At 36.2% G+C, this 15,873-nt stretch overlaps 1 pseudogene; it reads right to left on the bottom strand.

Annotated features, from left to right (window-relative positions):
• Positions 1-7,400: 7,400 nt before the first annotated feature.
• LOC118010263 lies at positions 7,401-8,278 on the bottom strand (annotated as a pseudogene).
• Positions 8,279-15,873: the final 7,595 nt, after the last annotated feature.

The raw sequence follows: 15,873 nt of genomic DNA, 5'->3' as shown, positions 1-15,873 counted from the left end.
TATCTTTGAGTTTCAGAGTGCCTTATATTTGAAACTCTTCAAAGGGGGAAAGAGCCCAGAAATAAACTGGGGAGAGACAAAAAAGTAATAAAATTTACTTTGGGGGTAAACTGGGTTACAGTAGGTACATTTTCAGAATGGCTGAAATTTTTGTCTTTGCTACTAAATGAAACTAATTTATGTCACATGCCTATTATGTGCCAGGTGCTGACTGGGTGCTTAAGAATTTCCTCTTATTTCCTTATTTTATGGAAGAAAAAACTAAGTATCAAAATATTGAGTAACTTGTCCAAATATTCAAAGCTAGTAATAAATAAAAATGCAAAATACCAAAAAGATTTATTCTAGTCTTTTAAAATAGAAACCTGCCTAAATTATAACCTGTGAAATTGCCCTGCCCCTGTATAACAAAATATTTCTAACCTCAGTGACCAGCATTATGCCTGGTATATTTATTATATGCACACGATATTTACTGAGTCTATGAAGACATAAATTAAGAAAAGGAAAGAATAATAGAAAAAAATATGTGGAGGAAGGGCTTAAGCTTTTGTTGGTAACATAGAGCCATCATTAAAATATCCTTAAAATCAGAATGCCTATTATGCTTTTCCCTTCACATTTCTATATCTAACTGATGCTGGCTTGGAAAATTTTAAACAAACTTTATAGAACTATATTTGAGTGAAAAACAAGAGAATGTTTGTGGATGAATGCATGTCATTCAGCATGAAACTTTGTAACATTTAGGACCCTCATTGCCTTCTTCTTCTTTTTTTTTAACTTCCTGATTTTGAATTATATTAGAGGAACTGCTAGACATCTGAGTTTTTCTGGATTTTTCTGGTTTTGTTTTTGTTTGTGTTTTTATAATTTATATGTTAATGTTAAACACCATCTGTCCTTTATTTCCCTTCTGAAATGTAAGTCATCAAAAGGAGGAAAAGTATGTATTTATAGGTGCATGTGAACACAGCGCTATTATTTATTATTTTTTCTTATGGATAAAATTATGTTCAGCTATAGAAATGGATCTCTGTTTCTCATTCTCTCTCTCTCTTTCCCCATTTTTTTCCCACAGAGTCACCTGTAATCTAAAATTAGAGGTAGCACAATATCCAAACAGAAAAAAAAATGGCATCCTCTGGACAAATATGTCATGGTTCACTATCCTAGTCCTTTCTTTCTCCCAGTAAAATTTCCTTACAATACGCCCTGTTCAGAAGGGTTTTCCTAGCTGACCCGTGTCAACTTGCACTGTTATAAATTAATGATATCATTTCTAATTTAAATTATTTCATGGATGTCTTAACCTTTGCCATTTAATTTAGTTCATAGCTATCTTAACCCAAAGAAGTGGCTAATGTGACATTCCTGAGAAGATTAGAGTCTAAAAGGAAAAGTCAGAGAATAAAACAATGGATCAGAAAGAAGGTGAGTTAGATGACTTCAACTCTATCAGAAGAAATAGCTTTCCACTGGAAGAAAAGATGGCCCAGAAAATGGCATCTGTCAAAACATCTGAGGCTGGGCACTTGTGTTTTCTGATAACCCTAGTCTTTGTGCTTTTCCTCTAAAGTTTTAAGATGTTTTTTCTTTCCATTTCTGGAGCCATTATGAATCATTTTAGAGATCACAGAAGAAAGGGGAAACTGTCAGCAATTTGTCAAATATATTAGAAAATATAGAAATTCTCAAGATATGCATCGGTCTAAAGAGTCTAGGAAATCATTTCTCAAAAGTAACCGCTTACACATGAACATTTGCCTTCCTAAATCACCAAGAACCAACTTTATTGAATCAGCTGAAGCAGCTCTTCATTTTATTTCCTGTTGATCAGAATTTCATTAAGCTGTTCTTTAATGCTCCATGACTTTGTTTGCTCCGGATTTACATTACTCAACCATATCCCTTAAGCTTAATTAAGTTTGTTTGTTCATGCTTTCAGCACTTTTCTCTGTTCTGCAGCAAACGTAGGTAAAAATCAAGGGACACTCATTCATCTGTGAAGCTGTCAGTCCATCATAACTTGAACATTGATTTGGGGGGGAGGTTGTGACATTCCCTTGGTGAGCATGTCAAGTATGTTGACAGAGAGCTCTCTACTTAATTGAATATGATGTCTGTACGGGAAGTGATGAAGTCTGTCAGTGATGTGTAGTTTGCTCCCCCACTGTGTATGCAGTAGAATAATGATATTCCATCATGTACTGACCAAACTCCATGTGCCTTGTCTTATTACTTTAGTATTTTCTCTCTTAAAGACCTGAGAGCAATACGGTTATTCATCCAAGAGATGATTATGCATTAAAAAAACTTGAAGCATGAAATATCAGATGGGGATAGTCATAAATGATTTGCCACATGAGTAATAATTTTAATTTGGTCGCTAAACTTGCAGTGTAGTTTTACTCATCTGTAATATGGGAATAATGATCACGCTTCCTGTCACTAACTACTTCTCAGCAGTGTTGTAAAGATTAATTTATGTTCTTAAATGGCTTTTCAAATGAAAAGCGCAGGGTAAATGTTAGTTTCTAAAGCAAAGGTCTTCCTGGCCAAAGTTAGCTTTGTTTCTGATTAATGTCTAAAATGCTGTATGAGAAATAAAATTTTGCTTGGACAATAACAAAGAGATATTTTTTAGTTACTTTAAGAAGAGAAAGAGCACCTTAAACAAGGTTACATGCCAATTATATCTCAATTAAAAAAAAGAGATACAGTTCTCAATACTTTTACAGAAATAAAAAAAAAGTTTAGCTATACCAGTTTAACAAATGTATTGGCTAAGTTATCACTCTGTGATTTATAGGTTTCTGATAGAGAAAAAAAATCACTGTTTTTTTTTTTTTCTTTTTTTTCAACCTAATAAATTGCATTGTATTACACCGGTGAGTTATACAAATTAGCCTAAAACCATTTCTTTCCATAATGTATGCAAAAATATTCTAAGGTAACATTTTGTAGGGTCTGGATTTCTCAAGGTTTCATTTGACTCAAATATACATTTAAATGATTGGTCACTAAGGCCTCTGGCTATTTTATATCTGGCAAAATTATAAGGTACAGATTCTCATAAATATGAATAAAAACAGGAGAAGTAATTTCTCCGTGTGTTGGAACCTCTGATTAAGCATTAATGCTGCTATGCAGCTAAGTAACAGACTGGGTGCTAAGAAGCTGCAACATCCACACCGTCTATTCTCCAGCTCCTTCCATGAGTGAAAGAATGTCAGCAGAGTTTTCTGCTCCCTCATCAGTTTTGCTTCTGTGAAAATGTCTTTCTTGACTTTCTTCCTACCTCTCTGTCCATTCACTCTCTTTCAGTCTTTTTTTTTCTAGATCCTGCTCCAACTGAATGAATTTTAAATTCTTTTTCTTGACATTTAAAGTACAACCTCCACAAGACCCGAAGACTGCCTCAACATCTCCACTGACATGACCCATAAGCATTTTTTAAGGTTTGTTTATTTATTTATTTGAGAGAGAGAGAGCAGGGGGAGGGGCAGAGGGAGAGAATCTCAAGCAGACTCTGCTGAGCGAGGGCTCAATCCCACAACCCAAGATCATTACCTGAGCTGAAACCAAGAGTCAGACCCTCAACTGACTGAGTCACCCAGGTGCCACTGACACCTAGGCATCTTAAACTCAACACCAAACATAGTGAACTTAAGTGCTTTCTCCCACCTGTTTATGCCCTCCCCCAGTGAGTGACAACACTACCCAAGTGGTTTCCCACCAATTTCTTACCAAGAACACACATAGTTATTAATTTCTTGACAAAATTTTTATAGAATATGTTCTGTATACCAAGCAGTGTTTGAGGTATTGAACAGAATAAAACCAGTCCCCATTCTCAGGTAGCTGACAGTCTAATGGGAAAGAGATAATTTAATGAAATAAGGAGAATGGCTAGGCCCTACAAGGACATCAACGGGCTTCTGTGACAGCATTTAAGACTAAGTGTGGGAAAGATTTCCTGAGGAAGTGATGACTGAGCTTAAATCTGAAGACAAAAAAGAATATGAAGGTGAATAGCAGAAAAGGGTTGAATGGGGAGGGCATTTCAGACAGAGGAAGGAGCATGTTCCCTCTTCCCCGCATCAAATTGGACCCAAATCATGAATCTCCAGGCCAATTCTCTCTCTTAAATATCACTATCTGCCCACCATTCTCAATTTCCACCACTACTTCTTTCCTTTCTACTATCATCACATCACTAACTTAATCTGTAGGTGCTGTGGACTGAATGTGTCCTCTGCATATTCACCTGTTGAAACCCTAACCCCCAAAGCAATAGTATAAGGAGGTGGGGCTTTGGGGAGGTAATTAGGATTAGATGAGGTCGTGAGGGTGGAGTCCTCACGAATGGGAAAAACACCCTTATAAGAGTCACAGAGAGCTCACTTCCCATCTCTGCCTATTTGGGAGCAAACAATGAGAAGTAGGCAGTCTGCAACCCAAAGAAGGCTTTCAGCAGAGCTCAACCAGGTAGCACCCTGATCTTACACTTCCAGCTTCCAATACTGTAAGAAATACAGTACAAATACAAATACAAATTTCTGTATTAGCCACCTGGTCTAAGGTACTTCATTATAGCAGCCCAGACTAAGACAGCAGGCCACCAACATTTATATAGTCTTAAAATCTCTCACACGTCTTTTAAAACTCCTCTAAAATCTCTTTTCAAAATCCAGTCAAGTCCTCATTGACTCTCAAATGTCTTTCTCCTTTCATTTCTCCTCTGCAAATTTAATTATCTTCTGCCCTAAATTCTCTCTTCTGTAGTGAAATCCTGATAGCCTCTCAATCTTCCAATCTTCTCCAGGTGTTTTTGTTTTTGTTTTTTATTGTCAGAATGTAAAAAATTCCTCATGGGGATAATGGAGAAGAAAGGGAAAGAGAAATTTCAAATATCTTTTATTTATTTTCTTGCTTCCTCTAAGTAGAGAAGACACAATTACATCTTTGGTAGTTTTATTTCTTACTGTGGCCCAAATTTAGGCTCGTATCTTCTCTTCTATATATCATAAATTGGGAAAAATGTTCAAATTTAGAACAAGCTTACTGTCCTATTTTATGACAAATAGGAAAAGACATTTTATTTTAACAAAATATTTTAACCTTCATTTGAATATATCATTGGTATGGTAGGCCTGAGGAGAGAATGCAGAACTCAGGAATGAATTACTCTTTCTAAGAAAGTGGGACACAATTTTGCTCTGTAACATTATAGAACAGTATAATTTATCCTACACCAGCCTATACTCTCCATTTACTATGTTAATATTCTGACATCTTTTTTGAAAAGTCATTTTGTATTCTTTCAGGGAAGATACATGACAAGTCAGAAGCAACTCTGATTTCACCCTCATGCTTATAAAAATTCCAAATTCATGGTAGTCAGCAGTGTCCTGAAACTCAGCTAGAATAATATGAAAAACTAAACACTTAGAAAGTACAAAGTTTACAGTTATTATCTGTACTCTCTCACTTAATTTTCTAATAATACAATAGGATGTTTTGGTATTTTTATCTTATAAGACAAAGTTGAAATTCAGGGAAAATAAGAAATTTGTTCTAGAACAGATTTTCAATAGAAGAATTCAATATCTGAATCAGATATTAGAATTCATATCTGCTCTGATGTTGAGTTATTCTGTTTACTCAACACTAGCTTTGTGAGTCATCCAAATTGGTAGCCAACCAGTCACTTTTCTTTACCCTTTTAAGTATCCTACTTACTGACCACCCCCTCCTATCTTTTTGGGTCGCTACCTCTAGTAGTCCAATTTCAACAATTCTTCCACTAGCGTCAGATTCTCCAATCCATGTAATGCCATTCAGTAACTCTTCATATTCCCATTTCCCGCCATATCTAGTTAAGTTCCATACCCATCATTATAACCAATATGGCAGAGACAACTAGAATTCAACCAAAAGTTGTTCTACACTTCTAGGTAAATATGTAAGAGAAATAAATATGTAAGCTAAAAAGAAGGTATCCAGCCAGGAATTACCTTACCTAGGCATGCTGGAAGCAGGTATGGTCATAAGATTAGTTCTCCCCAGCAGAATGTGAGTGACTGTGATGTGTGCTACTGCCAGAATGTTTTCTAAAAATTGGTCTTCTTTTCTAGGCCTTCTAGAAAAACCTTAAAGTTAAGACTATCAGGCACAGCAAGGCCACAAAAGGGAAAGATGGGTTCCTGAATCACCTAATGGGAAAAAGATACCCACCAACCTGATATGTGTGTGAGAAATACATCTATTTTATGTTGAACCATTACATTAAGAATCTATTTTTACAGCCATTTAGACTACCCTAACCAATATACACAACTCCTTGCCTATCTCTCCCTCGGACATGCTCGTTTGGCTGGCTCAGTCTACCTCTCTGCTTACTCATTGTTGGAACTGAGCAGTTGAGCAGATTTCAAAGGAAAAACAAACTAAATTAAAAAAAAATAAAACCATGTTACATTATATCTTTTCATATTTGTGAAATCAAATAGCAAATGAGTTCTCGGTATAATGCTAACACAAAATACTACTGCATTTCACTGGTCAGTATGTTCTCCTACTTACTGAGGTGACTCTCTGATACTCTCTTGATTCTCTACATCCAACATTCCTTCCTTCTTTCTAAATTTCACCTGATGATCTTTTTTATTTCATGATCAAATGAAGCTATCAGTAGAGAGCTGCCACATCCTCCCACCAAATCCATCAGCCTAGTTGCATCCGTGCCCAGATTTTCCCTTCCTTCCCTCTTTGTTGGAACTTTTATTCTCCTACCTATCTACTTGCCAACTCATCCAGACTCCTGTCCTATTCAATGTCATTCATGGATCATGAATCATTCTTTTCCCCTTCTACCTGACCAACCTTTAAATATATTATGTTTAATATATATCATAATATGTTAATTAAATATACATATATAAATTATTTCACATCTGAAAAGTGAACTTCCTTCATCCTTCATTCCCCTTCACCTACTTCTCCAACCTTCTGTTCCCTTTTATAGTAAAATTCATCTAGGTCCATTCTTTTCATTCTTTCTTGAAACCATACCAATTAAGATTTTTATCTCTAGAACTGCTGTTAGCAAGGTCACCAATGACATCCTCTTTGGCTAAATTCAGTGGTCGTTTTTTAATCCACTTCTCCCTTAATGTAGCATCTATATTTAGTCACTCCAATATTTTTCCCCTATGCAGCCCTTGCTTATTCCATTTTTTATTCCAATTTTAGATAAAAATGTATATAAGGCTACGTGGAAAATTAACATCAACATCTAGAGAATCACAAATCAAGACAAGATGATGAGAAATAAGCGTGTTTCAGTCAGTTTTCTTCCAGAACTCTTTTACAACTCCGCTTTCTTGGAAGGGAATTCATGAGCTGTAATACTTGAGGAGATTTTCATCTGCAGGTTTGAGGATTTTCTTATCTGCCATATTCACCACCCATCCAGGGGCAAAACCAAAGAAAATCTGCCTTGGATCCTTTCGAGTACTAAGCATTTTGAAGAGTTCATCTTTAGTGATATCAGGTAAAATATAGCCATACTTCTTGGCAAGTTCAAGACTTGCTTCAGGAAATTTGGCAGGATCGGCCAGATAACCACGATTCTTTGCATCAGTATAATACGGTACCAGTGCTTCAGGCGGAAGCATTCGTTTTGGAATGGGTTGTCTACGCAGAAAGAATGGAACGGGTTTACACAGAATTTCTAGACTTCTTGGGTTATAGAAGGCCGTAGTAACAACACCACCGTTTTGTTTTGTTTCAATTGCAGCAATGGCTAGTTCTGAAGCCAACTGTACTTCAATATTTACTTTTGCCTTAAAGGTGTCAGCACCCTCCTCTACCAGCTGGACACCATAATCCCTTTTAAGTGGCTGGATGGTCACACCTCTCCCATCGACAAGCTAAGTTAAGTCAATAGGTTAAATGGGATCCACTCAACCCAAATCAATAAGATATTGCAATCTATTGAGACTCAAAGGCTGATACTGGCGTCTGAAGCTATGACCTTCATTAAACCCGTATTTTGGGATTCGAATATAAAATGAGTCTGGCCTCCCTCAAAGCCCAGTCTGGGCGGGGTTCCCCTCTAACGCTCTCCCTTATGGCCTCCGCTACATTTTCTACCTCTTCTCCGACCTCTTCGCCCTCTTTCCGGTTTACGTAGGTTGGCCAAGCTCACACGGGGCGAGGCCCGGAGCAGGTCCAGGGCCCTTGCCCCACCGCCCTGGACGGGACCAGTCATTACCCGCAGGGCCAAGACCCTCCAAGGGCACCCGGGGTCTAATCACGCCAGTATTTTATACTGGTTTTTTGTCAATTGATTTCTGGAATATCATTTTTCTTTAGAATTTTTTCTTCATCTCACTGGTTGCTACTTCTTATTTTTCTTTCTTATGCTTTCATCACTATTCTGATTTCTGAATATTAGATTAGGAATTAAAGTTTAGACATCTTCTTTATCTGCATTAGACTCTTAGCTGATCTGATTTAATCCCTTACATTTAATTACCAATTTGATGCTTAGAAATACTCAAATTTGTATCTTCAACCAAGGCCTATGTCCTGAACTCGGCTCCCTGTTCAACATCTTCTCTTTAATGTATAATATTCAAAGTTATAAATCTCAAATTTAGTATATGTACAAAACAATTCAACCTTTGCTACAATCTGCTCCTCCTTCAATCTTCCCCATCCCAGTAAATGGCAACTTCATGTATCTACTTGTCTAGGCAGAATTCTTCTCTCTTTACCACATTTAATCTCCATTATATCAGCAAATTCTGTTCACTTTATCTTAAAATAATTGCAGAATTGAACACTTCTCACCACTTCTGCTGCTATCACCCTGGCCCAAGACAACATCGACTCTTCCCTGCTTTGTTAAACATAGCTTCCTAACTAGTCTCCCTGATTCTGTCCTTGCTTCCTTTAGGCCACAAACGTTCTCAAAATATAAATTAGATCATTTTCTTCCCTTGCTTAAAACTCTCTAGTAATTTACCATCCCACTCACAGGAAAAGCCTAATTCTATAAAAGCTCTACGTGATCTAATGCCCTTTACCACCATGAATTCATTGCCTACCTCTCTCTTTCCCAGCAATTTAATGCAGGTCTCTGGTTCAGGTTATCGTCATTCTTCCAACATGCTTGGACAAGTTACCATGTCTGGGATTTTACACCTACTATTTTTTCCTCCCAGAATGCCTTTCCCAGGATAACTATGTGGCTTGGCCCTAATTTCCTACAAATATCAATAAAGTACCAGCTCTCAGATACTTTTCCGGACCACCCTAAAAAGAGACCCCTCTACCATTTTCTTTTACTTTGTCCTTCTTTAGATGATAGATAGATAGATAGATAGATAGATATCACTATATCACTATTGCAGCTTAACATTTCTTTCTTTCTTGTTCTCCACGCTACTTTATAATCCTTATGGCAGCAAGGACTTTGTATACTCTCATCATTCTTGTATTTTCAACCCCTAGAATATTGTCTTACATGGAGGATATTCAAAATAAATATCTACGAAATGAATTAACAATCCTCCCAAATACATTATGAACGCATTAGAAATAGTATTAATAACCACGAATAGTGAATTAACGAAAGGGAGCTTTGAAAAAGTTTTTCAAACTGCTGCCTCTCTCCAACTACACTTAAAGATTACATCAGATCCTTTGAAATGGGGGGAAATTCTGACAAAGCCCTCTCGATTCTGATTTAAAAATCTCTCCCCAGAGATTCTTGAAATTCTTTGGATTCTAGTAGCTCCAAATGGCATAACTGCCTTCATGGAGCTTTGCAGTTACCCAAGAACTGTTTTTGACAATTAGTAAGAGGAGATGAGTTTTAGACTGCAGTTAGTGTGACAAATCAAAGTGAATGTTTAAAGCAGTACTACTCACCTGGGAGGACATAAGTGAATGATGGATAGACTTCAAATGTGAAGGAACTACTCTCCAGGAAACTACTGAACACAGAAAGATCAGAGCCAATCCTAAGCATTCCTGAAGCTCCAATGTAAACCAAGAAGTAAAGTTTGAGAAGGCTGATCTATAAGTGTACTTACTGTAACAGTTGTAATTCTCTATATGAGACTCACATGGACAATACATATAATTTCATTTTCAACTCTGGATTTAACTTCTAACATGAAGCCCCACTTCACCATGTGGCAGAAGTTAGTCTCATTACTTTTGGTTTTCTTCGACTTCTTCCTTGAAGCTGTTTCTAAAATCAGGAGCCTTTCTATAATGGCAAGGTATGGAATGGAGATGGAATTGAGCTGATCAATCAAATTTATTATATGTATTCAGTGTAATCTGTCAATGAGTTAAATCTTTCCTCTGTGGCCCCCTGTCAGTTTTCTCACAATTGCAGCTTTTTAGGTCTTACAGCTTTTAATCAGTCTGGTGAACAAGTAACACTTTTCTGCTTTGGTAAAAATTTTAAAGTGTTGGATACAGTCCTTTCTCACTCCCACTTCCCTGATGTTTTTAAACAAATGGAGTTTATTTGCCATGTACAGAACATCTTATGCAGCTGTCTACCCAGACACACTCTGTTCCACGACATTCTTGCCACTCCTAGGTATGTGAGACTCATTTTGCTGCTTCTGTACTTTTCTGGGAATTCCTTGAAGGTGTCTAAAATCCTGTCTCCCTAAGCATATCACAAAATCATATATTCTCAGGGACTCTACTCTCTGTTCTTCCATCCAGAAATCCTATAGGATTTGCAACATTCTTGTTTCCCCTCTAAATTTTTCCTGACTCCCAGACCAGAAACCTTTATAAATCTCAGAGACAAGACGTTTTGCTCTGAAATCATCATTTTTACCATGTTTTTCCCAAAATATGTTGTCTTTGCCTGGAATTCTGTTTCCCATTCTTTCCACTCCCACCCTTTTTTCAAAAAAATCCATGCTTTCCTTCACTGAGACCGTAAATACTATCCTGAAATGGTCAGAGGGTGGATTGGGGAAGGTGACAAAGGGTAAAAGAAAATATGAGGAACAAAAACAAGGAATAGAAATGATATCTTTAAAACTTAGGTTAGTCAAAATTATAGAGACAGAAAGCAGAATGGTGGTTGCTAGGAGCTGAGGGGGGAAGGGAGAATGGGGAGTTGTTTAATGGGTACAGGGTTTCAGTTAGATGAAGAGTTGCGTTGTTGGATGGTGCTGATGGTTGCACAATATTATGAATACATTTAAGATCACTGAAACATGTACTTAAAAATAGTTAATGTTTGACAGTTTACATTTGAAAAAAATGTTGGCAAAAGGTAGATTTGGAAAAGGCAGGGATGTTGAAAACTAATTAGCAAGAGCAAATTGACCTTAAAACAGTATAATACAGAATATTTTACTGTGATCCATCCCCACATTGACACTTTTTGCTTCTTCTAAAGTAACCTTGGAGCATTATCATCTTACCCCCCAGTGCCCCTCCCCTCCATAAAGCCCTGCCTCTGAGTTTTGTCACACCTAGAGTAGCAATGGTATCGAAACTTAAGAAGTTATCCTTCCTTGAAGGTTGACGTAACTAGGGACAGTGTCCTAAAGTGAAGGCAGGAAGTTGTAACCATGGTCATGCTCGTGGATGAGAGAAGCTTGAGCACCTGAGGCTACCCTCTTTCCCTATGTTATCAATTACTTTGCAGCCCTTAAGCCTGCTTATTAAATTGGGCATGGGGAGACACTAAGACAGAAGTGCAAAAGGAGAAAAATAGTTAAAATGGTATGTTTGATGTTATGTGTATCTTAATACAATAAAAAAATTAGGAAGAAGCATTATGTTGTCACATAGAGGAGTAGAGAACATATAGTAGTGACATCTGGCTTCTTGATACCCTAATATCTCCTCAAATGTTGCCTTCTTATACAATCGGTGCTTTTCCTGCCACTCCATTCCTGGCACACACGCACACATACACACACTCAGGAATCTCTATGGTAACTCAGTGAATTCTTTTAAAAATACCATATTAATGTGAAAATGAATATCAATAGCCTACATCTCCTCAAAAGAGATATAAACCGTTTATATAATAAGAGGATCATATGGCAAGGATTTAAACACAGGGTATTATGGAAGAGTGGTAGGTGGGCCAGTTGAGATATTTTGGCAAAGACAAGCTGTATACTGCTGCAGATTACAGTATGCAGGCTTAAAGATCAGAGTGAATCTAAGCATCAAAGAGAAATCAGTTAAAAATGAAAAATTCTGAACAGTAGCCTAGTTTTAGATTGATTCTAAACCCTCAAACTTGACAAGAAGACCGTATCTTTGACTTCTAGTTCAATGTGTTTTCATATGAGAGGGTCTCCCCTCTTTTATGAACTCTCTCAACATGTCCTACCACCACCCCCCACCCTCACCCCCACCACCAGGTGCACACACACACACACACACGGGTACAAAAAGACAATGGAAAAAAGAAGTTGAGTTTTGTGGGAAACAGAAAAAGCAGATGAAATTTTGGAAAGAAAACAGAGAGGAAATAGGAGATCTGGGTGATCTCTAATATTAGTGAATATCACAAAAATGTTTGCGCAAAAGCAAACAGGGGACATAGGATTTCTCAAGAAACTCTTTGAAATGGAAAGAAAAATAGAAAGGAGTTATTAAAAAAAAAAAAAAAAAAAACCCAAGTGGTGATTGTTCTCATTTTCATGCTAGGATTTAAATTTAGCTTTTAAAATTTTCCTGCTCTAACAGTTCTGACATTTAAAAAAATAAAGAACTTTTACAAAATTAGATATTTGCTGTTGCATTTAAGGCACTCTGTGTGTTCAGCAAATGTCATAATGCCATTAAGTTCCCTTCACAGACATGCAATTTGATCCTCTTACTGCGGGCTCTTAATGCAGGGAGTGCTTTAGGGAGTACAAGGTAGAGCCTGAGGGCCTGGTAAGGAGTTTTCAAATCCTTATGGTTGGGCATGAATTTTAATATCGTGTCATTAAGAAAATGACTCTCAATTAGTGTGGCATTTACCCTCTCTTATTTTGTTTTTACAAGACCCATCTCTCAATAGTTTTCACCCATAAAATATATTCTTTTAGTTAGAAAAGTGTTTAAAAATTAATACCTGAAAAATAGCATTTTATCATATTACTTCATTATATGACATAACCAACTGTGTTGCTAGGCAACTAGCTATGGCTTTTGGAAAACTGCATACTTTATAATAGATTACTTTAGAGGCACTTTTTCAAAACAAATAGAATAGAGTTATCTAAAAACATCTTGTGAAATTCTTGTGAAATGGCTTCTTAAAAAGTCCGCATCTCCAAAAGTGAGAAGGAGATGCTCCTATCATATAGGTACTATAGTTTTCATTTAGCAGGAAAAGAAATTGAGAGAGAAAGAAAAAAGAGAGAGAGAGGGAGAAAAAGAGTAAGAGAGAGAAAGATCTCAAATTTCTTTACAAGTATCCAAATTGTTAATGAAAATGTTAAATGTAACTTATTCATTATATTCAATTTTTACTCAAATATATCTTGGGTGAGGAAAAACATAATTATTTGTAAGAAATGAAACATATATATATGTGTGTGTGTATATATATAGAATAGACTTGAAATATATATATATACACATAGAATAGACTTAAAGTAAATAAAAATAAATTGCTAGAGCCCAGATTTTGTCTACTGGCTTCCTAACAGCTCTCTTATATATAGAAAAGATTATCAAACTTGAAAGTAACCATTTTTGGTGACTAGCACTAGTCAGCAATGATTTAATTTAGTATGGAGAGGATTATTGCATTGAGTAGAAGTTCAGAATACATAACATCTAAAGTCTATTTCAAATTTGTTTCTATGACTCCATATAAGGTTATATTTTATCCTTAACAGGATATTTTAAATACGAAAGTGATATATGTTAGCTGTAAAGATTGTGGGTAATATGGAAATGCATAAAAGAAAAGATTTATCACTCATAATATTAAAACCTAAAAAATAAGAGTGGCTATTAATATTTTAACATATATCTTACTGGACATTTTTCTTCTATGAACATCATTTTAATTTAGATTATTAATTTTTGCTTTTACTTTCTTGTGGACCAAATTAATAGTCTGTATGTCATATATATAATTTTATAGTTTATCTTTTTCAATTAATGTTATACTGTGAGAATTTTTCCATATCTAACTTCTGTGAAATATATTATTAAATAAGTGAGTGACAGCCTACCATATGGCTGTAACATGATTCATTTAGTTATTCTACTGTAGCTGGAATTTTCCACCAAGATTTCATTATTATAAATAATGTTGCAATGAATGTCCTTATTTATAAATCATGATCCACATCTTGGTTGATTTCCTTAGGGTAAGTGGCTGTAAGTGAATTTACAGAGTCAAAGGGTACACATGATTTCATGACTATAAATACATATTTTTAGTTATTTCTCAGTAAGCAAAAAAAGTCTACTTTCTTTAAAAAAAAATCCAACAACAATGGATGAGAATGGATAATACAGCCTCATTCAGCCTCATTGACACTGAATAATACTAAGTTGAACATTGTGTCAGTTTGGGGAAGAAAATTTAATTGCATTTTGCACTTTCAGTGAAATTGAATATATTTTTTTATTTCTATTTTTATTTCTTCTTTTGTAAATATGGTCCTTTATTTTTCAGTTAGCATTCCGTCTTTCCTTTTTATTAATTTCATAAACCTTTAGTCTACATGTATTGGAGTGACACCTTTCAGAGAACTAGGATCAATTTGGATTCTTTTCAGGGTAATAAGATAGAAGTTACAGGATGTTGAAAAAGAGTACAGTCTAAGCTTTTTATATCCTATAGCAGAGACAGCTATCTATTGGAGGCTATCTAGCCAAGAATTTTGTTTCAGGAAATATGTTTTAAGGAATTCTGCTTCCCTAGTTCTAACTGCTTCTTTAGTTTTCCCAATAGAGACCTTCTCATTCCTCCACCTTGCCAGTCGCATATTCTAGACAACTGGCCCTAAGGGATGACAGAGCCGTAGGATAGAACGAATTCTGATGTTTGTACCGCCCAGTGGAGTTGCCTACCAACAAATAGCACCCTCCTTGAATTGTCATGTGTGTGAGAAATAAGCTTCTAGAGCTTTGAGTCTTTACAGACTTTTGGTCCTATTTATAATAGCAACTCTATTTCAACAATGCACTGAGAATCTGTTCCCTGAGGAACATTCATTTCCTGTCTTCAACACTCCACAAAGGTAAAGCCCAGTGTTTATTTGATCGTGGGGCAAACCTAGAAATTTTTTCACCCATAACTCATAACTAATCCCTGAGGTCATGACCAGATGACAGTTTCAAAGGAGAATGTGTCCTTACCCCTTTTATTATTTCCCCTGGGGCAGGAAAGATTGACTGTTGTAACCACAAATCACAAATTTATTCATTTTATTTACCATCACAGCATCAATGGTGATGTCCATTCCAAGGTTGTTTGCTGACCTCCTTAAGGCCTTAAAAAGCAATCTCTTCTCTCAGTAAAACTTTAAAAAGGAAACAAAACAATTAGAGAATTTTCATAGCATTTTTGAAGACACTATATGTTCTTGCCTCTATTTTAATGTGATATCTTCTGGGAACTTTTTTCTTTAATTTGTTTATTTATTTTAGACAGAGTTCAAGAGTATGATCTAGAGGGGCAGAGAGGATCTCAAGCAGATGCCAGACTCATTGTGGAGCCTGACGTGGGGCTTGATCCCAGGACCCTGAGATCATGACCTGAGCCAAAACTGGGAGTGGGACACTTAACAGACTGAACCACCCAGGAGCCCCTCTTCTGGGAACTTTTAATACAATAGATAATCACAG

This window comes from Mirounga leonina, unplaced genomic scaffold (assembly GCF_011800145.1).
Source record: "Mirounga leonina isolate KUSES-001 unplaced genomic scaffold, KU_Mleo_1.0 Mir_129, whole genome shotgun sequence".
NCBI lineage: Eukaryota > Metazoa > Chordata > Mammalia > Carnivora > Phocidae > Mirounga > Mirounga leonina.
This window is presented reverse-complemented; position numbering and strand designations above follow the sequence as displayed.